The sequence below is a fragment of the Suncus etruscus genome, chromosome 18, assembly GCF_024139225.1.
Source record: "Suncus etruscus isolate mSunEtr1 chromosome 18, mSunEtr1.pri.cur, whole genome shotgun sequence".
Classification (NCBI taxonomy): domain Eukaryota; kingdom Metazoa; phylum Chordata; class Mammalia; order Eulipotyphla; family Soricidae; genus Suncus; species Suncus etruscus.
Genome location: NC_064865.1, coordinates 28,975,714 through 28,999,669, shown reverse-complemented (window position 1 = coordinate 28,999,669; position 23,956 = coordinate 28,975,714). Strand labels below are relative to the sequence as shown.

At 36.6% G+C, this 23,956-nt stretch overlaps 1 protein-coding gene and 1 non-coding gene across 2 annotated transcripts in view; both read left to right on the top strand.

The window, feature by feature from the left end:
* The window catches only part of BTBD9 (BTB domain containing 9), a 509,556-nt gene that overhangs the window by 273,798 nt on the left and 211,802 nt on the right, over positions 1–23,956 (top strand). The window lies entirely within an intron of this gene.
* Positions 7,861–7,967, top strand: LOC125996688 (U6 spliceosomal RNA). The gene has a single exon (XR_007491369.1). It is a non-coding gene; the product is annotated as a U6 spliceosomal RNA (small nuclear RNA).

Below are 23,956 nucleotides of genomic sequence, written 5' to 3'. Positions count from 1 at the left end.
CATTCTCTGGATGGCTTTGTATTCTAGTCACTATTTCCTTTGAGATGCAGAAGCTTCTCAGCTTAATATAGTCCCATCTGTTTATCTCTGCTTCCACTTGTTTAGAGAGTGATGTTTCCTCCTTGAAGAAACCTTTAGTCTCAGTGTCATAAAGTGTTTTACCAACATGTTGTTCTGTATATTGTATGATTTTGCGTTTGATATCAAGGTCTTTAATCCATTTGGATTTGGTCTTGGTGTATGGTGTTAGATGGAGGTCTTAGTTTTCTTTCTTGCATGTGGTTGACCAGTTGTCCCCACCTCTTGTTGAAGAGGTTTTCCTTGCTCCTTGCTCCATTTTGCATTTCTTGCCCCTTTATCAAATGTCAGGGGCAGAAGCAATTTCTGAGCGCAGAGCCCGGAGTAACCCGTGAACACCGCCAGATGTGGCCAAAAATTATTTATATACATACATACATGCATACATACATACATACATACAGCAAATGCAAGTGGTTTAAAAGCACTTATGCTTAAATTATTATAGTAATGTAATTATTCTGTGGTCTGGTGGGGTCCACTCACTCGCATTCACAGTGTGCATGCTCACAGGGAGTAGGCTCCACCATTTGCTGGTCTGGTTTTGTTATTTGTGTTTTTTGTTGACTTTGAAGCTTCTTCCCGCATGGGCTTTTTGTTGTTTGTTTGTTTAGTTTTGGGGGCCATATCTGGTGGTACTCAAAGGTTACTCCTAGCTCTGTGCTGAGAAATTACTACTGGCATGCTCAGGAGACCAGATAGGATGCCAGGGTCGAACCAGAGTCTGCCTTTGTGCTGTCACTCCGGCCCCTTCCCTCATGGTTTTATCTTTCCCTTTGGGGGCTCATATTTTTATTATAGATTCAAATTCTGTGGACCCCTTATAAATTGAAATTTGCCTTTATGTGTGCTGTGGATAATTTGACTACTTTTCCCTGATTCCTTAGGCAGACACAAACCAAAGGTCATTTAAAACTTATTTTTAATTTTCAAATTTTCCAGGCTATGTTGTTGGCATGAATACTGATCTGTAACCTGAATGAGAAGAAATGTGTGTTTAGGAATTCTGTGTTTTAAATCTTCTTGTTTGGGTGGAGGTTCCATATCCAACAGTGCTGATGAGACCACGGAGTACCACGGAATGGGATCAAACTTTTGTCTCCCACATGCAAACATATGTTGCAGACCTTTGAACCATTGCCCTGGTCTTGCTTAGGTTTTTTTTTTTTTTTTAATTGTTTTGTTTGTATGCTGTATCTTGTATTCCTTAGGGGCTGGCTACTTCTGGATCAGTCCTTAGGCTCCTATGGTACTTAATCAAAGCAAAGCTACCTGCAATGATAAATTATCTTCAAAGCAGATTCATCCACTCAACCCTTTGAGCCCTTTGAGCTCTCTGACCTCTGAGCTCTTTTTTTGTGTTGTTTTGGTTCGTTTTGGTTTGGGGGCCACACCTGGTCATGCTCAGAGCTTCTATTGGCTCTGCACTCAGAAATCACTCCTGGCAGAGCATTTGGTTCTAGTTATTGAACTCTTTTGATCACATGCAAAGCAAGCACCTAACTGCTGCTCTATCTCTCTAGCCCCATACCTATATATTTTTAGGGATTTTTTTTCCAAAAATGAAATCTAAAGATTTATCTTTTTAGAACCTTATTATATTCTTTCCTTATATCAGACTATTGATTATATAACATCTCATGGATTGGAGCCGGTAAAAATTCTACTAACATTTTCTTAAATAAAGTATAGTAAAAATTATTATCTTGGAAACTGATATTTATAAGAAATAGAGCATATTAGTTGTCAAAACTGCTTGGTTCTTATAGCAAGAATTCAGAATTATTAAAATGAATAAGCAATAGCTTTGGAAAAAGCCTAGTACTTATATATGTATGTATTTGTGTGTAAACAAGTATATATGTGTGTGTCTGTATGCATATACATTTCTAATTTTTGTGAACTCAGAATATAATTTACAGTGAATTGAGAAACTAAAACCCAAAATTGAGTTTAAATCTTGTTTCTTGTCTTTAAACAAAAGATTGCTTTGGCCTCAGCTGTAACACTTGTGTGCTGTCATTGGTTTCTGATACTTTTAAAAGGAACTATAATAAATAATGTCTGTCTCTAAATAGAGAGATGATTTCATTCTGCTGTGAGTAATTGTTTCTAGTGAGAACATAGGTCTAGGCTTCTGGAGCAGCCGCCTTGCTGTGCTTGGCATGGCTTCTTCTGAGAAGAATGTATTTGGGCTGCAGTTTATAGCTACAAACTAAAATATGTCTTCTACAGAAGAGTAAGAAATCATTATGTAAAGTATTTACTTTTCATTTATCTACATATCAAAACAGACTTGGAACAAGTTCAACCAAAAATTTATGTTCTTTCTGAACAGAATAAGATGGTTATAAAAGAAATATAATACTTTGAAGTAAGTTAAACTGATGAAATATTAGCGGCTTCATCTATCAATCAAGAAATTGTTTTAGATAAGCTCAACTTTGTTCAAAAAACTTGTGTGCCGGTATCTCTGCCTTGGAGAACAGGCATTAGAACAACGCAGGTAGGAGGGCCTATCACCAAGTAGAATAATAGATTTAAGGAAATCATGACACACAATATATTCAGCTGACAGTCATTATAATTCTAATTATCCAGTCCATTCAGGGCACTGGAAGGCTTTTTATGATTATTATCATTCCAAGAAGGACAAATATATGGTAATAAGCACACAGAGCAATTGAGTGTTTGTAGTATATAAACTAGGTAAAATGAATGATATCAGAATCATCAGCTGGTCTCCAATTTTCTTTGTACACATTTGCAATAAAATGTGATGTACATTACAGGGTGTTAGGAGGTGTCTTAGTGGTTAATGATTTACATAATGGTTTCCTTTTATCAGAGATAACACAGCTCTTATTTTAAGATTTAAAATAATTTGGTAATAGCTTTCATTCAGTTTAACTTGGATGTCTGCATACATACCTTCATCTTTTGAGATTTGTGTATTGTATGCAGTGGCCCCTCATAGGTGTAATATTCATACAACACAGATTGTGAGAAAGTCTTTCAAAATAAATTTTTCTTTTCTTCCCTTAATTTTATTTATATTTCTTCTCAGTATCCTGTTTCTAACTATATTCACAAACCACCAAATTTCGCATTCTGGTAATATCATTTAGCATTATTTGTACAGAATAGGTTTCAATTTTATCAGTCTTTAGCCAATCAATGTGTGCATAACTAAAACCTGCAGTCTTTCTTTCCTCTGCGTCTATATATTGCTTTCCCTAAAATGTCTTTATTTGGTAAGAAATATTCCCTTTTTGTCAAAGGAAACTTTTCCCTTGTGACATCTTATGTTCTTTAATCAAAAGGGGATATTTTGGAGTTTGCTTTTGACCCCGAGTCCTGGGTGTACGTTCTGGTTACATTAAATTAGACATAAGATTACAGACTTAGTTCTATATTCCTGTTATAATAACTCATATAGTTTTGTTGTTTTGTTTGTTTGTTTTTAGCTTAAATTTAATTTGGGGTAGTTTTGGCTGGATCCATATTTTTATTTTCACTTTATTAATGAATTAACTGATGGCTAAAACATATACTATTTTATTTTTTTTGTTTTGTTTTTTGTTTTTGGGTTACTCCCGGCGGTGCTCAGGGGTTACTCCTGCTGTCTGCTCAGAAATAGCTCCTGGCAGGCACGGGGGACCATATGGGACACCAGGATTTGAGCCAACCACCTTTGGTCCTGGATCGGCTGCTTGCAAGGCAAACGCCGCTGTGCTATCTCTCTGATACTATTTTATTTTTAAAAAAGACTGAATGTGCATGGGAGCTAAGGGGTGGAAGGAGCACAAGCATATGCAAGTGTGTTCATACCTAGCAACTGAAGCATGGTTAGATTTTCCAGCATGCCTTTCCTATAGACCTTATCTTCCTTGAAAATGTTCAATAATTCAAATGGCTAAATTCCTCTGAACAAAGATTTTATATTATTGCCATATAAGGACATATATTCAGGCTGTCCTGAGCTGGTCCCACCCAGGTTTACATGTAAGATACCTCGGTTTTGGGGTAAAACCAAGTAGTAAACAGAAGTTGCTGGATCACATGAAATCTCAATTCTTAGATTTTGTTTTGTATTTTTGAGAATGGTTCATATTGTTTTCCAAAAAGGTTGAACAAATCAACATTTCCAATGAAAAGTATCCTTTTCCCTCCACATCCATGATAGTGCTGGATGCTCTGTGATCTGTGCCTGTCTCATATCTGCTTGTTTTGATTTGCATTTCCCCCATGATAAGTAATGCAAAGCACTTTTTTCAAATACATTTTTGACCATCTTTTTATTTTATTTGAGGAAGTTTCTGTTCATATCTTTCCCCCATTCTGTGTTGATGTTGGGCTTTTATTTTTCTTATAAAGTTCTAAAGTACTTTAATAGCTTGAATTTTAACACTTTATCAGATGAGTGGTAGTCAAATATTTTCTCCCAATCTGTGTGGTGTTTTTTAATTCAGTCTATGGGAGTCTTTTTTTTATTCTATTTATCATTTCTTTTGTGGCACAGAAGCTTCATAAACATTCTTCCTTTTTTTTTGAAAATGAAATTTCCATCCACTTATTTTTTTTCTCCTTGAATCTATTTTCAGAAGTTTTGTTACTTTAATCACAGAGAGACATAAATATATAAATAAATATTGCAATATTTTGGTGAGATTCATAATTTGGTAATAATGTATTTTTATTTAAATCACACTTTTCAGGAGCTGGAGCAATAGCCCAGGAGGTAGATCATTTGCCTTGCAATGTGGCCAACTGGGGTTCAATCCCCAGCAACCTATATGGCCCCTGAGCCTGCCAGGAGTAATTTCTGAGTACAGAGCAAGGAGTAACCCCTGAGAGCTGCTGAATGTGGCCCAAAAACCAAAGTTAATTAATTAATCATACTTGTTCTTTGATGGCATATAGGAAAGCAATTGTATATAAACCTGTTTACTGATACTTTGCCATAATGGTTTCTGAATACCAAGAATTATTTCTGTTTGATTCTTTAGGATTTTCTACATAGATTATTTTGTCATGTGGAAGAAAAGAAAGTTTTGCCTTTTCCCATCCAAATCTATAAGCTTCCTCATTGCATCATTCAGAAATTCTAAGGCTGAAAAAGTATAGGTGAGAAGACCAACATATAAACTTACCTTGTCATCATACCAACTTCTAGCTCAATAAAATGGATCTTAACATTGCTCAGTAAAATCTGATACTGTTTTAAAGGATATAAGCATTTCAGTTGTCCAGATAAGCTTCTTCATAGTCTCTGTTGAATATGACTTTAACCAGATTTATGCTTCATTATTTTATTGATTGTTAGTATTCTACTTAGACCACACAACATCCTTTCTTCCATTTATTTTTCTGGTACTTAACTAGCCCTACCACATTTCTCCTCTCGACTTCTCCTTCAGTGCTGCTTTCAAGGGACTTAGAATATTTAGAAGTGAATCCATCTATACTCCTGCCTAAGACACAGATAAATGAAGGACAGTTCTAAATATCTCTCTTTGCCCTCTGAAAATCTCTAGAGTGTTGGCTCTCACATCTCATTTACTCCTAGAGACTGCCTTGTGGTTTTGGGATATTGTATTCCAAAGATCACTAAAATGCCATTGCTAACTCTGAGTCCCTTTCCTCATCACAGGGGAGAAAGCTGGTAACACTTTTATAAGATAGTAGGTGTATCCATAGGTCTATCTGCTCTCAGGGACATATAAAAAAGAGTGATTTCATTGCAAGGTTAGTTCTCTCTTTAGAGGATGTGTGTGTGTGTGTGTGTGTGTGTGTGTGTATGTGTGTGTGTGTGTGTGTGTTGGTAGATATTTATAAGTAAGAAGAACATTTTTCTCCCAATAATTCATAAACATTAATTTGTTGTTCATTATGGTGATTATACTAAAAATGAGAAGTCTTAAGGAGATAGTTCTTTTGTTAGGATACAATAAGTTAAAATAGTTTATTCAATTTTCAGATATTGATTACAATCTTGAACTTTCTGATTATCAACAAATCTAGTTCTTAAGTTTCAGAATATAACTTTCCTATGTCTTTTCCTCTTACTTTTACATAGTTTAAGATTGTGTGTTAAATATTATAAAAGCTTATTTTTCAAAAGATTCTAGGCTAGGCATTCAGGCAGTATTAAATATTACTTACCTTAAATACATACATATGTGCATATTTATAAACCTTTCTATTAAAGTATCACAATTTATAATGTTAATAGTTTTAGAAATATATATTCACCACAACTGCTAAATTTCTTCCACCTCTGGCCCCTCATCTTCCTCTCCTCCCTCCCTAACAGCACTTGAGTTCTGTTGACATATTTTTTAATTTATTTAAAGAAAATGCATCAATAATTGACCTAACTGATCATAATATATTTGTTTCAAGATGACAGAAAGTGAAGTTATTAAAAAAATAAAAATAAAATAGAAAGCAAAACTTAAAAAAGGGAAGAAAAAGAAAGAAGAAAATGTACAGTAGCAAGTATATTTGTGAAAATTATTGTATTTCCAATAAACTCATTCAAACAATAGCAGGTTAGTAAGTTTTTCTTTTAAAGATAAGAGATTTAAAAAATTACAATAAAAAGTGTGTGTGGCAGTTGTTGATTGCATAGGCACAGCAAAATATGGGAGAAATAGAAAGGAAAAACCTTAGGCCTAAATACTGGGAGACCTTACCCATAAAGTATTCTGGCATAAAACTAACTCCGAGTTCTAGGCATACTAGGTTGTCCAAACCCAGTGTCATTTCTATGGTCCCAGTAATAGCCCTTCACAATCACGGTTGTTGCTGTCAGGTTTCTGTAATTAGAGATTCTGGTTTCTGTACAGATCTTACATAGAAGTCAGGCTGACGTGGAGCATGGTGACAGATTCTTTAGGACAGACTCCATTGACCGTTGTGTATTTCTTTTATTTCTTAGCCATCTCCCTGGCATCTAGCTGAGTATGTTTTTATGTGCATCTGGACCATATATATCTTCTTTGGAGAGATATCTTGCCCAGTGTTTGATAGGGTTGTTTTGTGAATTCTTTAATACAATTTGGATATCAGTCTATTATTAGTTGTGGAGACATATTTTCTCCAAATTACTTGGTTGCCTCTGAATTTTGTCTTTCTTTTGTTATTTAAAAGCTTGATTTTATTAGTCTCTTTACTCTGTTTCCCTTTTTGTTGGAGCTGAGTCTTCAAATAGATCTCTGGGGTCAGTCAATTATGTTTTAAGTTTTGAATATAAGCTTTAAGTATAATATTCAAGTCTTTAATCTTTTGAATTCATTTTTGTGTGTGATATTAAATAAGTGTCAAGTTTATCTTTTCTCTTTTTATTTTTTGTTTTGTTTTTTTGGTTAGCTATTCTAATTTTTTTAGTATGGTCTTGGGTCCTTTGTTATAAATTAAAAGTCCTTATAAGTGTAGGTTTTATTTTGGGTCCTTATAGGTATAGGTTTATATATGTAGGTTTATTTCTTTTCCGCTTGTCTGTCTTTTTATTCTGGTACCATTTGACTTTAGATTAATATTGCTTTATAATGTGATTTAGAATTTTAATACTAACTTTTAAACCTGAATGTTAAACCAATGTCAAAAAATTTGTATGATATATAGTTGTATATATACTTTATATCTTATTTATGCTTTATAAAATAAATTACCTTCAGCATATACTGTTAAGTAATATATAAATAATGTGGAAAATATAAACATAATTTATATTGTTCATATGCTAACTTAAAATCTATTTTAAAAGGTTCAAAGTTTGTGCTCACTTCAGCAGCACATATACTAAAATTGTAACAATACAGAGAAGATTAGCATGGCCCTTGCGCAAGGATGACATGCAAATTCGTGAAGCATTCCATAATTTAAAAAAAGGTCCAAAGTTTGCTCTTGAATTTTTCTTTCTGTTTAGGAATTTTTGCAAAGTGCTAAATGACACATTGTGGTCTTGATCTCTTGTGGTTGTGTAGCTCCAGAGAAGAAACTGTCAAAGGTGTACCACAACATTATCCTTGTCAGATGTTCACTTCTTAGGTTCTAGATACTGATCATCACATGGATAGTCACAGACCTTTACCCTGTAGAGCAGCTGAAAGATGGGCTTTGCCCAAAAGATGAAATGCACACATACCAGTAGGGAAAAAAAGTGGAGAAATGGTTAGAGAAGGAAATTCAGCTTAGCTTTTTCAGAGAAGCTGACAACAACCTTTACTGTACTTGTTTTGTGACATATGTGCAATGTTTTCGACTAGAGAGATGACATTTTAGTTGTATCAGAGGTAGAAATGGGTAGAAAACATGACAGATTTGAGGAAATCGTAGGAACATTGGAAACAGACTCATATGGTCTGAATGAAGGTACAAAGAGAAAAGCCACAGTCTAAACATTCCAAATAGTACTTTTTAGCACTGGGTGGGGTGACTGTTGTCTCATTACTGAGAGTGCTAAGTATTCCTTACAAGGGGGAAATAAGCACAGGAAAGATAAATTTGTTGTTTCAGAAAATATAGATGAAAGGGGTTTTATTCTATTCTACTTCATACTTTAAAATGTTCTCTTTTTTTTTTTTCCTTGTGAAAGGTGATAGATTGATGGAGCAGGATTTTCTTATAGCTGCTGTAACACTGTGTTTGATTTTTTGAAAATGGTTTTGTCAGTCCACACCAACCCACTAAAACCCCACCTCACCTCTGCAGAAATATTGCCTGAGGAAGTGACAAATTAGTATACTGTGATAAGGCTTCATGACTTTTAATAATGAGTATGACTCTGCACTGGAAGAGAATAAACCAGTAGTTTTTAGAAACTGTTCATTTTCTAGGAATTTTTATAATGTTTAATGTTAATCACTTTAGATTTAAGATAACGCAAAGATTTGGCAAAGAGTCTGTCCTTTGAGAGCCAAAGATACATTATTGTTGATAATTGTGATTAAAGAGCTAGCTATTGATGGGTTGTATGTGTTTCTCTCCAGTGAAATTGTTGGGGGAATAATTCCTAATTGAGCCTCCTTTCTCATGTTGGGGTTGTGATTTACTGTTGTTAATCTGAGGATAAAGTTGTCTTCTTTTGATTTATTTGAATTGCCCCCATGCTATATAAATCTGCCCTTTAGTTTTATAAAATATAGAAATTGATTCTAAAAGGCACATTTATTTTAATTTTTTGTGAATTTTTCCAACTGTAATTAGAGGTTAGTTACCAGTATTGTCATCTATCGACATGAAAGATGATTGTCCATGCCATATTTATTGGATCTACCATGGGTACTTGCCTTATTTTGTGAGCTAGCCTTGTTTACATTATTTTCAATATGCTGGTGTTCAGATTACAGGAATATTGGAAAGCTGAGAGATTTATTATTTACAGGAGGTGGACAGTAAAGTCTATTGCTTTAGGAAAACACACAGCTCAGAGCCGCAGCCTGTCCAACATTAATGAATCATGGCAATGCCAGTGACCTTGAGAAGTCATCCATCTCATTCACCCTGTGCCTCTGCACAGGTCTGTGTCTCATACACAGCCCTGGGCAGAGTAGGCCTGTCTGTCATGTGATAGATAAGATCAGGGAAGCAGGGCCTCCAGTCTTCCCAACTCCTTCCTGCCCAGTGATCATCTGATAATCCTGAGTGGTCTTAACATATATCACAGTCACACAAACTGATTTTATTCATTGCCGCCTGATTATTGAAACATTTTCCTGCCTTGGGGAGAAACCCACAGTTAAATGCTAGCAAAATATAAGGACTTGTCTGTGCACAATACACAGAATGGTAAATTGTCCCAGGCGAACTGGATCGCCTTTCAGTAAACTAATACTGCTGAGATCCATTAAAGCGTTGTGGGTCTGCCAAGTCCTCACATCCTAGACTCATCAACTTGGTTTTTGCTGACCAGTCAGTCAGTCAGCAGGAGCGATATGATAAGTCTTAGATGATAAACATGGCTCTGTTGCAGAGACAAAATGGATCACAGCAGAGAAGAAAAAAATATTTCAGATGAGAAAAAAACAAATGCCAGGAGTAAGTCCTTTTAGATTAAGGCACATTCTTTCAGATTCTAGAGAGTCTTGTTTCCCATATGGAAAATGGCTTCTAAAAAATTGTCCCAGTGAGGCCCTTGGTTGAATCTCTGACACTGTAAAATTAATAATAATTAATAATGATGATAATAATAATAAAGATTTGAAAACATTTAAGATGCCCCACATTGAGCCCTGAGCCTCAGATGCCTGCAAATCTGCAGAGCCTCTTAAAGGAAACCCTTGACTCTGGCATGTTAAGGGCAAATTTCAGTGCTTGCTTAATAGAGTAGAGACATTCCTTGCAATGAAATGCAGATCTGCTATTAGTGTAAATTTATTGTGCTGCTGTCGCATCTTTATTATTTCCTATAAAATACAATCTGATTTGAAAATAACTGGTCCTGTGACACTTACAAGGTTGAATCTGATGGGATGTCCATTGCAGATGAATAGCCCTGTAAATAATTTATGTCTTTTGTCACTTGTGTGTGCATTCTTTTAGACCTACTGTAATTAGCAATAAGTTCTGGGGTAAACTAGAGAGTGAAAGTACCAGAAAGTCATGTAGGTTAGTGAGTTTTATTGATTCTTTAAAATAATTCTATAGTAATGACCATGGGAAAGAAGCCAGTGTTTTTCCGTCTGATTAATAGTTGATTTAATTCATAAGCCTTAAAGCCCAAAGCAAAGATTCATTTGTTTTCAATTCTATTTTATGTTTTGGAGCAGTGAAGCTTAGATAGTTTATTTAAATGAGCTACATTTATGACCTTTAATATGATTGCCCTCCCCCTTATAAAGAAAATAATTTATTCAGAGAGGCACCGTGAGTAATATTGATTATAAACCAAACAAAAGCAATGTGGATTCCATACTGGATTCCATTCTCTACTAGTGTGGACCAAATCAAGTCCCTTATATTGCAAGAAATAGAAATATGTTCCACCTGGCTAGAACTAACTGGGAGCCTACAATCTAGTTACAGGAATAAATGGAAAGAAGGAAGGAAATATGGTCCAAGTACAGGAGTTACTGGAGCTATAACTGGAAAGTAGCCATGAGCTAGAATCATGTTTGTTGTTCTTCCCAAGCTCTATGGTCTTGGTCGCCTGTCTCTTGCCATTGCTTCTTGTTGCAGGCAGCCTTTCTGTTTATAGAAAATATATGGCAACGAATTACTAATTCTAAATTCCTAGAAATAGAGTGCTGCTTGGCCTGGCCAGTTCGCCAAAGAATCATAACCAAGAGGATAGGGCAGTCCAACATTAGAAGGAAGATACAGACTAAAACTCTAGTCTTGCCTAAGATATTTGAAGTTATTCCTCCCTTCTCTCTTCTTAGCTCCCTCTTCTTCTGGGTATATAATCCTAATTTTACAGGATACGGAAGGGAAGAGAAGAACCTAAGATTTCAGGAAAAGGCAGGACTATGACACTGCAGGTTGTGCTGATATTAGCCTCATGTTAGGTAGGTGGGGATGACATAGAAATGAGATTTCAGCTCTAGGTGCTTGAGGGGCTGTCTTCAGGATCCAGAGCTTTATCTTAAACATTGTGTATTTGTCTGATTTCCTCCCTGTTTTCTCCCTCTTGTCTCCTCTCCAGAAACTGTCAACGGATTTTGCATTTTCCAAAATTTACATGGGCAAAGGTTAATTGGATTGAATGTAGAAGGGCTAGAATAATTGCAGAGACGTAATTTGAGGGTCTCAGGTGGAAGATGTTGATCTAATCTAGGAAAGAGTGGTGAAAGGAGGGACAAAGTTGAGATAATTTGGGATACTTTAAGTATATTTGTTTAGCTTTGAAACGATGAAAAATAAATCAAAGATAATTCTTATTTCCACTTGAGAAATTGTTGGCATGAATTGAGTAGAAATGCAGTAGTAGGTCTGAGTGGAACTCAATGAACTAAGAATTGGACTTTGAATATGGAGAATCTATAGGACTTCTAAATAGAGATTTCTAGTACATAAGCATCTGAACGTTTGGAGATTAGTATCTGGGTGTTAGTTGGGATGAGGAATAACAGATGGTATAAGAGGAAAGTCTGCTGTCAGCCCAGAGATGTTTATCCTGGTGTCCAAAGTTAGATTCTATAAGTCCTAATGAATGCTCTGATGTTATAAAATTTTATGAATCTGTTTTAAAGTGGAATGGAGTAAGGAAAGGAGCCATAGCTTTCATGAGACTCTCAGGTGGAACTATATATTTAAAAAAATCAAGGAGTGTAGTATAGAGCATGCATTTTAAAGGGGAACAATTTTTCTCCAATAGTACTAAGATTGATATTTAGGGGGCAAAGATATTTTTCTCATTTTATGTATAAAATGCAGAAATAAGGGGCCAGCGAGGTGGCACTAGAGGTAAGGTGTCTGCCTTGCAAGCGCTAGCCAAGGAAAGGACCACGGTTCGATCCCCCGGCGTCCCATATGGTCCCCCCAAGCCAGGGGCAATTTCTGAGTGCTTAGCCAGGAGTAACCCCTGAGCATCAAATGGGTGTGGCCTGAAAAACCAAAAAAAAATGCAGAAATAAAATAATATATAACAGGTGCAGTATATCTGTGAGATTAATAATTAATTAATTGGATTAGGTGGATGGGGATAAACCTATCTTAAAGGCCCCCTAAGATGGTGATAATGAAAGAAAGTGACCATACATTGGTGTAGACTCAGAAACAGTGGGTTCTCATTTGTTTTACTACCAGTGTCTAAAAACAAAAGATAGAAAAGAATCTGTAGTTCTTATTGCTGGCAGCATTCTTCTTGATCACACATTTTCTTACTATTATTGCATCATCATCACCACTCAGTATCTAGTATATATCTTCTGAAAGTTATGTTATAGGGAGCTAAGTTTACTAAGGGCACAGAGAAATAAGGAAAGACTGCATTGCATTTTTAGGATTTTTTTTTTTTTTTTTGCCATTTTTAGAGTCACACTTTGGGGGAGGGGGACGTGGTGTTGTGGTTTGCCTTTTAAGCAATGCTTAGAAAACCCAGAGGCCACTCCTAGTGATACTTGCCTAGTTGTGTGGGCGGAATATTTCCATGCTCTGGCTCAGTGATGTGGTGTTGCTCAGATGCAATGATCTGGGGACACACTCGTAGTGCTCAGGAATCCATATGGTGCCAGGGATCAAATTTAGGGCCTCAGCATGACTGGTTTGAGCTCTCTCTTTTGCACCATATTGCTACACTTTTTCAAGATGATGCATGCTAGTGTCATGAATATCCTGAGTTAAGGAGGAATGCACTTAAAAACTTTTACATTAATAGCTGTGACTATCTACTCTCCCTGCTGATGAGAAAAAGAAAGTACCATTTGTGGTCTGGGTTATTGGAAACTTCCAAGAACTGTATTCCCTTGAGCCATTTCTATAATTTCTCAACTGAATTTCTCTTGAACCTTCGAACCTTCATTATATATAAATATATGTACAGTGGATGTATACATAACATGTGTATATATATATAAATATATGTAAACTATATGTGTGCATATTATGTTAGATTAACTGATAAATGGGCTCACAGAACCCAAGAAGACTCTTTTTAAGGATCTTTTATTTTCCTATCCCTCCTAATTACAGTGGCACTTCATTCCAAAAAGAAGCCATTGCTGTAGTAAAACAGTCATCAGTCCCACAAGTTACTTCTTCTTTAGGAAACCTAAGCTCTCTATAGTGTTCAAGAGGCCACTCATTCCCTGTGCAATATAATTCTAATTTCATTCTCAGTTCTTTAAGTTTCTTATGAAAACAAAAGATGATCATGTTAACCAAATTTTACTAATCTTTCCATTCTTTTAATGTAAATTATTGGCTAGTCTTGGGGCCAGCGCTGAGAGCAGCAAGTTTGGGAAGGGGAAAGCAAAATCAGCAGGTTTCTGACCACTGTGGTTCATTAAGTCTGAAATCATTTATCTGCATTAACTCTTGTTCTAAAATGTTCACATTTTTAAACACGTTTGGGTTGAAGGCTTTCACAGGGTAAATGTCTTCTTTGTGCACTTCAAAGGAAATAACTGACCTCTTTGAACATGGATTTATCATGAAGCCTTAATACTAAAACTGCGCTTTTCCAGACCTCTCCTGCCAGGATATTGAGAGTGGTTGATGCACTACCTCATCTGACCAAATGCAGCAAAACACAATCACATCAACATGGGAACGCAGTGGAGTGAAGCATCTATCAGGAATAGGAAAGGCCATTCTTCTTTTCTTTCCTAGTGAATGGTCATAAAGCTGTATGTTGTTTTATTATTTTTCTTTCTTTTCTTCAAAAGAGGCCCCATTAGATAGATCACCATTACATTTATCTTTCTTTTTCCTCTTTTCCTGTTTTCTGTATGGCATCAGTTACACTTAATGTGCTTGAAACTGTTTAGAAGCACTTCTTGCCAAATATTTGACTGTCAGTATTTCTTTAATCTTAATTTCTAACAACAATTCAGTTTTGTTAATGGAAGGCCACAACTGTTTAACGGATACACTGCCTGGGATCTGTAGCAAAGTGTATAGTTGCTACATGCTTCATACAAAGTGCTTTGGGACAACATTCCTTTTCAGATCCTGCTCTTTTGTGTCAGTTGACTGGCACACCAGTGATGGGGAAATAGAGAGGTTCCTTGGATACTCCAAGATAGCTGTCAGAATTTATCAGTAGATGGGAAAGATATTTTACTTGAAAGAAAATTACTGGAGGAAGCTGCCAGGCCATGCCAAGAATATACTTTTTGCTACATTGTAGATATGGAAAGAAGAATGCTTATTTTTCAAATTTAAAGTGTAAGCTTCTTTTTCTAGAAAAGAAAAATCAAATCTAATGGCTATAAAAATAAAATATTTAACTTGTAAATTCTTTAATTTTGGCAAAGCAAGCCTGTTTACTTATGAAATAGGCCATTCTTCTCTTCTTTTTTTACAATATCTTTATTTAAGCACCTTGATTACAGACATGATTGTAGTTGGGTTTCAGTCATATAAAGAACACCCCCCCTTTCACCTGTGCAACAGCCCCATCCATCACCAATGTCCCCCATCTCCTCTTTTTTTTGTTTTTTTTTGGGGGGGCCAACCCGTTTGACGTTCAGGGGATACTCCTGGCTATGCGCTCAGAAATCGCCCCTGGCTTGGGGGGGGGGGACCATATGGTACGCCGGGGGATCGAGCCACGGTCCATCTTACGCTAGGGCTTGCAAGGCAGACACTTTACCTCTAGCGCCACCTTCCCAGCCCCCCATCTCCTCTTTTGATGATAAAGAAAACTGACGTTTTCTCACCCTGAGTGAACACTTGATAACCAGATCTTTCAAGGAAGCAAAGATGACTGTCAATATTCAATATACTCCTTTCTTTTGAATCAGAGGTATTCAGTTAACAGGAAACAAAAGTCTTTTTTCTGTTTTTCTTCTGAATCTTGTTTCTAGAAACCAGTGGTTATCTAATTTGTGAAGCCTTTCCTGCCTTTTCTGAAAATTGTTATTTTTAATAATTTACCTATCAATTATCCATTAAGGAACACAAAAATTAATTACCTAGTGAATTGACTTAGTCAAAAAATGTATAAACTGTCTTTGCCTGTTATTCTTCCTTGTATGAATAGCACTGTTTTAAGTTTGCTCAATTTTTATTCCTTATTTTGGTTAAATTGTCATAGATGTGAGGTGAACCCCAAATCCATGGTCTTAGGGCCAGGGACTTACAGGGAAATGCAAGCTTAAGTTAAAAAAAAAAAAAGGTGGCTTAAAATTCTTTTGTTCTTTCTGTCCTAGTTCTTCTATTTTGCTTTTCCTGTGGGTACAGCATTCTGAAACATAGCTTTTATTTCTGCCTGGGCACAGGTTTTACTTTCTATCTGTGATTTTGAACTAGTAAGTTAAATACTATGTGTGTGCTTTAATTTGCTCATCTCTAAAATGGGGCTAGTTGGGTTAGAGCGATAGCACAGCTGGTAGGGTATTTACCTTGTATGCAACCGACCCAGGTTTATTCCACAGCATCCCATAGAGTCTCCTGAACCTTCCAGGAGTAATTTCTGAGCTCTGAACCCTAGAGCACCACGGGTGTGTCCTAACACCCCCCCATGGGGCTAGTGATTATATAGCTACCTTATATGTTGTAAAAATTTGATGAGATGAAGTGGATATGTGCTTAACATAGTACCAAGTAGATGTTTACAACATTTTTTTACTTGCCATTATTATTCTGTCACCTTTCAACATTAGCAAGGTAAGTTTAGCATTTAAATATCTATGATATGATCTATACCTATGATGCAGCAGCTCAGAAAAACCTCTGGAGAATGGATTATTTAGCCACACCCTCCCCTTAAGGAGTGTGGATTTTTTTTGTTGTCATAGAGTTTGTTTATCTTAGGTCTTTACCAAATATTTACCCAATATTGGTGCCTTGTTAAATGGTCTTGAGGATTTTCTTGGAGAATTTGAAATCACAGAGAATTCATCATTTCTCAATATCCACAGAATCTTGACATATTCCTTAAATTATTTGTCTAAGTTCTTCTCCAATCTGTGATAGGTCAGTATTTTCATTTTCTCCTTTTAGAAGCTCTGGAAAAGGGCAAGGTTGAAAGGTTTACTCTAGATTACTTAAGTTAGAAGTAGGTATAAAACCATTTTGACAGTGCTTTGTAGATGTGTTTTATTACATTCACAGGTCTGCTGGGAAAGGGTTGCAGAGCTCACAGGGTTTAATTGTTAAGATAACACGTATGCCATATGACCAGCTGCCAAGGTCACCAGGGATACTGCAAAATTTTTTTATCTTATGAATTGAATTCATTGAAATGTTAATTAGAACATTTTATCATAAATATTTAAAGCAAATAACCAATTTCCACTTAATCATAAAGCTAAGCTCTTGTTAGACTGAAAGCATTTGCATGGAAAATTACATATCACTTTAATGTATTTTCTGTCTGCTTTTGTGCTCATGTAAAAATAAAAAACCACAAACTCATAATGACATCATCATCACTGAACCAGAGAAGGAAGAAATTATTTTGTAAGCAGAAGGTTTAAAGTATTTTTTTGGTCAGGTTATTAGTACTACCCTTAATATTTTTAGTAAAGTTAGGACAGAGTTCCTGTGTATAGAGCAAGTAGCAAGGACAGTGGTACATCTTTTTGCAAAATAAGCCCAAAACTTAAACACAGTGCCCTCCAAATGTCCCTTGGTGCCATTGAATGTGATTTTTTTTAATGCTACATTAGGTTCTCTAGTTCATCCCACTCAGCTTCATTGCATTTTCTCTAATGTTGTGTCCAATTTTAAATGACTTGAGTGATGGGCTTTCCATCTCTTACCTGGCCAGTGTAACCCCAGAGTGCCCAGTTTCCAAAGGCCTCATCCTGGAAACAATCAAGCTGCAGCATATCTGGGAAAGGGGTAGCAGAGCTCATAAAGTTTAATTGCTGTCTGATATTCTATAGAAACCTGAGCATTTTATCAAGAGGGCATTTAAAATTAGCATTATTATTCCAAAAAATGCCTTTATAGTGCAGTAAAAATCATGCTGGGAGAATGTTCGATATGCAACCTCATTTTGCCATTTTCTTAATTTCTTCCCATTACTTCTAATAATATGCCTTGCTAACTATTTTGTATTTTTCTTTTTGTACTTCTCTTATATAAACTATATCTCCTCCCTTTCTACCTTTTCCTATCTGTATTTGCCCAGGATACTCATGATATACCACATACTGCCAATAGAATTGCTGTATTACATGCAGTTTTTCTGAATCTGAGTAAGTTTGTAAAAATATAGATGTCGATGAATCGCAGAAGTAGGCATTATATACCTTCTTATTGCAATAATCAGGATCATTTTGATTTTGTTAATTTTGCCTTCAACTTTTTCTCTTAAATCATCCAGCTCTGTCATTTCCGGACCACTGTCTGCTATTACTAACACTCCCATGAGTGAAAGTCAGATTTCAATATCATCATCTTTCCAGAGAGGAAATTTTATCTCTCCTCTCTGATGATATTTAAGCAACTCTGCCCTCATACCATGGTTATTTAATTCTATTGTATTTATAAGCAATTTTCCAACCTGCTGACAGTTGTCACTTAGAAACCTTACTGGTGTTTTTCTTTTCTTCTGCTGTCCTCATCAAATTTGGTCACCTCATTCCTGCAATTGTGCTCTTTCCCATCATGTGGTTACTTCATAAAATAAATTTATAAGAAATAAATATTGTATAATTGAGATTTATATATATTTACATGTATAATCTACATAGCACTAGGGATCTATTTTCATATTCTTTTTTTTCTTTATTTAAACATCTTGATTACATATATGATTGGGATTAGGTTCATTCATGTAAAGAACACCCCCTCCACCAGTGCAACATTCCTACCACCAATGTCCCAAATCTCCCTCCATCCCACCCCACTCCCACCTGTACTCCAGACAGGCGTGCCAGTTCCCTCATTCATTCACATTATTATGGTAGTTCTCTGTGTAGTTATTTCTATAGCTGCACTCACCACTCTTAGTGATGAGCTTCGTGAAGTGAGCTGGTGTTCCAGCCCTCCTATCATTGTCTCTGAGGATTGTTACAAAAATGACTTTTATTTTTCTTAAAACCCATAGATGAGTGAGACTATTCTGTGTGTGTCTCTCTCTCCCTCTGACTTATTTCACTCAGCATGATAGATTCCATGTACATCCATGTATAGGAAAATTTCATGACCTCATATCTCCTGACAGCTGCATAATATTCCATTGTGTATATGTACCATAGTTTCTTTAGCCATTCGTCTGTTGAAGGGCATCGTGGTTATTTCCAGAGCCTGGCTATTGTGAATAGTGCTGCAATAAATATAGGTGTGAGGAAGGGGGATTTTGTATTGTATTCTTGTGTTCTTAGGGTATATCCCTAGAAGTGGGATAGCTGGGTCGAATGGGAGCTCAATTTTCAGATTTTGGAGGAATCTCCATATCGCTTTTCATAAAGATTGGACTAGACGGCATTCCCACCAGCAGTGGATAAGAGTTCCTTTCTCTCCACATCCCCGCCAGACTGATTGTGCTCATTCTTTGTGATTTATGCCAATCTCTGTGGTGTGAGATGGTATCTCATCTTGTTTTGATTTGCATCTCCCTGATGATTAGTGACAAGGAGCATTTTTTCATGTGCCTTTAGGCCATTTATATTTTTTATCAAAGCATCTGTTCATTTCTTCTCCCCATTTTTTGATGGGATTAGATGTTTATTTCTTGTAAAGTTCTGTCAGTGCCCTGTATATTTTGGATATTAGCCCCTTATCTGATGGGTGTTGAGTGAATAGTTTCTCCCACTCAGTGAGTGGCTCTTGTATCCTGGGCACTATTTTTTTTGAGATGCAGAAGCTTCTCAGCTTAATGTATTCCCATCTGTTGATCTCTGCTTCCACTTGTTTGGAAAGTGCCGTTTCCTCCTTGAAGATGCCTTTACTCTCAATGTCATGGAGTGTTTTACCGATGTGTTGTTCTGTATACCTTATGGTTTCAGCTCTGATATCAAGGTCTTTGATCCATTTGGATTTTACCTTCGTATATGATGTTAACTGGGGGTCTATGTTCGCTTTTTTACAAGTGGCTAACCAGTTCTGCCAGCACCACTTGTTGAAGTGGTTTTCCCTGCTCCACTTAGGATTTCTTGTTCCTTTGTCAAATATTAGGTACTTGTATGTCTGGGGAACATTGTCTGAGAACTCAAGCCTATTCCACTGATCTGAGGGTCTGTCTTTATTCCAATACCATGCTGTTTTGATAACTATTGCTTTGTAGTACAGCTTAAAGTTGGAGAAAGTAATGCCTCCTATTTTCCTTTTCCCTAGGAGTGCTTTAGCTATTTGAGGGTGTTTATTGTTCCAGATGAACTTCATAAGTATTTGATCTACTTCTTTGAAGAATGTCATGGGTATGTTTAAGGGGATCGCATTAAATCTGTATAATGCTTTGGGGAGTATTGCCATTTTAATAATGTTAATCCTGCCAATCCATGAGCAGGGTATGTGTTTCCATTTCCGTGTGTCCGCTCTTATTTTTTAGAGCAGGGCTTTATAGTTTGTTTTTTGTTTTGTTTTGTTTTGTTTTTTTGTTTTTTTTTGTATAGGTCCTTCATGTCTTTTGGTCAAGTTGACTCCAAGATATTTGAGTTTGTGTGGCACTAATGTGAATGGGATTGCCTTCTTGACTTCCTTCTCTTCCCTATCATTATTGGTGTATAAAGAGGCCATTGATTTCTCTGTGTTAATTTTGTAGCCTGCCACCTTGCTATATGAGTTTATTGTTTCTAGAAGCTTTTTGGTAGAGCTTTAGGGTTTTCTAAGTAGAGTATCATGTCATCTGCAAACAATGAGAGCTTGACTTCTTCCTTTCTATCTGGATTCCTTGATATCTTTTTCTTGCCTCATCGCTATAGCAAGAACTTCCAGTACTATGTTGAAGAGGAGTGGTGAGAGCGGACAGCATTATCTTGTACCAGAATTTAGAGGAAAGACTTTTAGTTTTTCGCCATTGAGGATAATATTTACCATTGGCTTGTGGTAAATGGCTTCAACTAGATTGAGAAAGGTTCCTTTCATTCCCATCTTGCTGAGAGTTTTGATCAAGAATGGGTGTTGGATCTTATCAGATGCTTTCTCTGCATCTTTTGATATGATCATGTGATTTTTATTTTTCTTCTTCTTGATGTTGTGTATGATGTTGCTAGATTTACGGATGTTAAACCATCCTTGCATTCCCAGGATGAAACCTACTTTGTCGTAGTGTATGATCTTCTTGATGATGCATTGGATCCTATTTGCCAGGATTTTGTTGAAGATCTTTGCATCAGCATTCATCAGGGATATTGGTCTGTAATTTTTTTTGGCAGCATCTCTGTCTGGTTTTGGTATCAAGGTGATGTTGGCTTCATAAAAGCTGTTTAGGAGTGTTCCCGTTTTTCAATTTCATGGAAGAGCCTGGCTAGGATTGGTAGTAGCTCCTCTTGAAAGATTTGAAAAAATTCATTAGGAAATCCATCTGGGCCTGGGCTTTTCTTTTTGGGCATGATGTTTGATTACAGTTTCAATTTCCTCAGTAGTGATGGGGTGTTTAGATACGCTACATCCTCCTTACTTAACTCTGGAAAGTTATAAGTGTCCAAGAATTTTTCCATTTCTTCTAGGTTCTCATGTTTAGTAGCATAAAGTTTCTCAAAGTAGTCTCTGATTATCCTTTGGATCTCTGCAATATCTGTCATGATCTCCCCCTTTTCATTTCTAATACGAGTTATCAGATTTCTCTCTCTTTCTTTGTGAGTTTTGCCAATAGTCTATCAATCTTTTTTATTTTTTTAAAGAACCAACTTCTGCTTTCTTTGATATTTTGGATTGTTTTTTGGGTTTCAACTTCATTGATTTCTGCTTTCAGCTTTGTTATTTCCTTCTGTCTCCCTATTTTTGGTTTCTTTTGTTAGTCATTTTCTAATTTTTTGAGCTGTGTCATTGAGTTATTCAAGTATGCCTCTTCTTCCTTCCTGATGTGTGCTTGTAGAGCTATAAATTTTCCTCTCAGGACCGCTTTTGCTGTGTCCCATACATTCTGGCAGTTTGTGTCTTCATTATCATTCGTTTCCAGGAAAGTTTTGATTTCCTTTTTGATTTCATCTCGGACCCACTGGTTGTTCAGTAGCAGGGTGTTTAATTTCCAATTGTTAAAGTTTTTCTTCTGTGTGGCTTTGTAGTTCACATGTAATTTCAGAGCCTTGTGGTCAGCAAAGGTAGCCTGCAAGATTTCTATCCTCTTGATTTTATGGAGGTATGTTTTATGTGTCAGCATGTAGTCTATCCTGGAGAATGACCATGTACATTGGAGAAGAATGTGTATCCAGGTTTTTTGGGATGGAGTGTCCTATATATATATAGTAGTCCTCTTTCTTCCATTATTCTTTTCAGAGCTAGTATGTTTTTGTTGAGTTTCAGTCTGGTTGACCTATCAAGTGTTGATAGGGCCGTGTTGAGATCTCTCACAATTATTGTGTTATTATTGATTTCTGCTTTCATATTTTTCAGTAACTGTATTAGATAATTTGCTGGTCTCTCATTGGATGCATATATGTTTAATAATCTGATTTCTTCCTGTTGCACATATCCCTTGATTAGTACATAGTGTCCATCTTTGTCCCTTACCACTTTTCTGAGTATAAAGCTGGTGTCATCATATATTAATATGGCCACCCCAGCTTTTTTGAGGGTGTTGTTTGCTTGGATGATTTTCCTCCAGCCTTTGATTTTGAGTCTATGTTTGTTCTGACTATTCAGAACAGCAGAAGTAGGCAGCAGAAGGTTGGATTCATCTTTTTGACCCATTTTGCCACTCTGTGTCTTTTCATTGGTAAATTTAGTCCATTGACATTGAGGGAGATGATTGTCATAGGATTTAATGTCATCTTTGTAGATAAGTTTGCTGTGTTTTTTGGTCTCTCTTGTCTTAGAGTAGACCATTCAGTTTTTCCTTTAAGGCTGGTTTATCATCTGTGAAGTTTCTGAGCTGTTGTTTATCCATGAAGCTATGTATTCTTCCTTCAAACCTGAACGTGAGTCGGGCTGGGTGCAATATTCTCGGTGAGGCATTCATTTCAATCAGTCTTGTCACAGTATCCCACCACTGTCTTCTGGCCTTGAGAGTTTCTTGTGACATGTCTGCTGTAAGTCTTAGGGATGCTTCTTTGAATGTAATTTCCCCTTTTGATTTTACTGCTTTCAGTATTCTATCTCTATCTGTGGGATTTGTCATTGTAACGAGGATGTGTCTTGGGGTGTTTTTCTTTGGGTCTCTTTTAGCTGGTACTCTTTGGGCATGCAGGATTTGATTGCATGTAGTCTTTAACTCTGGGAGTATCTCTTTGATGATGTCTTTGACAGTTGATTCTTCCTGGAGATTTCCTACCTAGGTCTCTGTGAATCCAATGATTTTATGTTATTTCTGTTGAGTTTATCAAAGACTTCTATTTTCATCTGTTCACATTCCTTGAGTACTTTTTCCATTGCCTGTTTGTTTGTCTTAAGGTTCTTTTCCAATTTCTTCTGCTGTGTTGAGTTTTTCTGCATCACATCTTCTAGTACTCCAATTCTCTCCTCAGCTGCTGTTACCCTGCTGGTGAGGCCATCCAATGAGGTTTTAAGTTGAGCTACCGTGTTTTTCATATCTGTTATTTCAGTTTGGAGTTTTCTGATTTCTGTCTTTGTGTTCAGATTGATCTATGCTTTCTTTGAGTTCTACAAACATCTTCCATATTGCTATTTTAAGTTCCTTATCCAGAGGTTAATCAGGTGGTTGGAATTTATTAGGTCATCCGAGCTTTCATCTTCATTGTCTGTGCATGGTGTTTGCCTGCGAGGTTTCCCCATTGTTACGCTTGTAATGTGGTTTTTCCTGGTGTTGTGGTGGGGTTCATTGGTTCGCTTCGTGGCCGCGCTCTTCTGCTGCCTCTAGTTGACAGTTTTTTGGGGGTGCTCTCCCTAGGCCTCTAAGGAGACCTTCAGGTGTTCAGAAACACAGACAGGCACAGGAGAATTTTCCCTTGAAGTCCTCAGAGTGATCAAAGGCACAGCAGGGCAGAGCCTCTGCAGGCCAGAGAGCTCAGCTTATTGGATGGCGACTCCCACAGCCAGAGTTTACTCACTGGGCAGCTTCATAATGTAGTTTTTTGGGGGGTGCGCTCCCTAGGCCTCTGAGGAGACCTTCAGGTATTCAAGAAACACAGATAGGCACAGGAGAAATTTCCCTTGAAGTCCTATTTTCATATTCTTAACATCATTGGAAAGATGC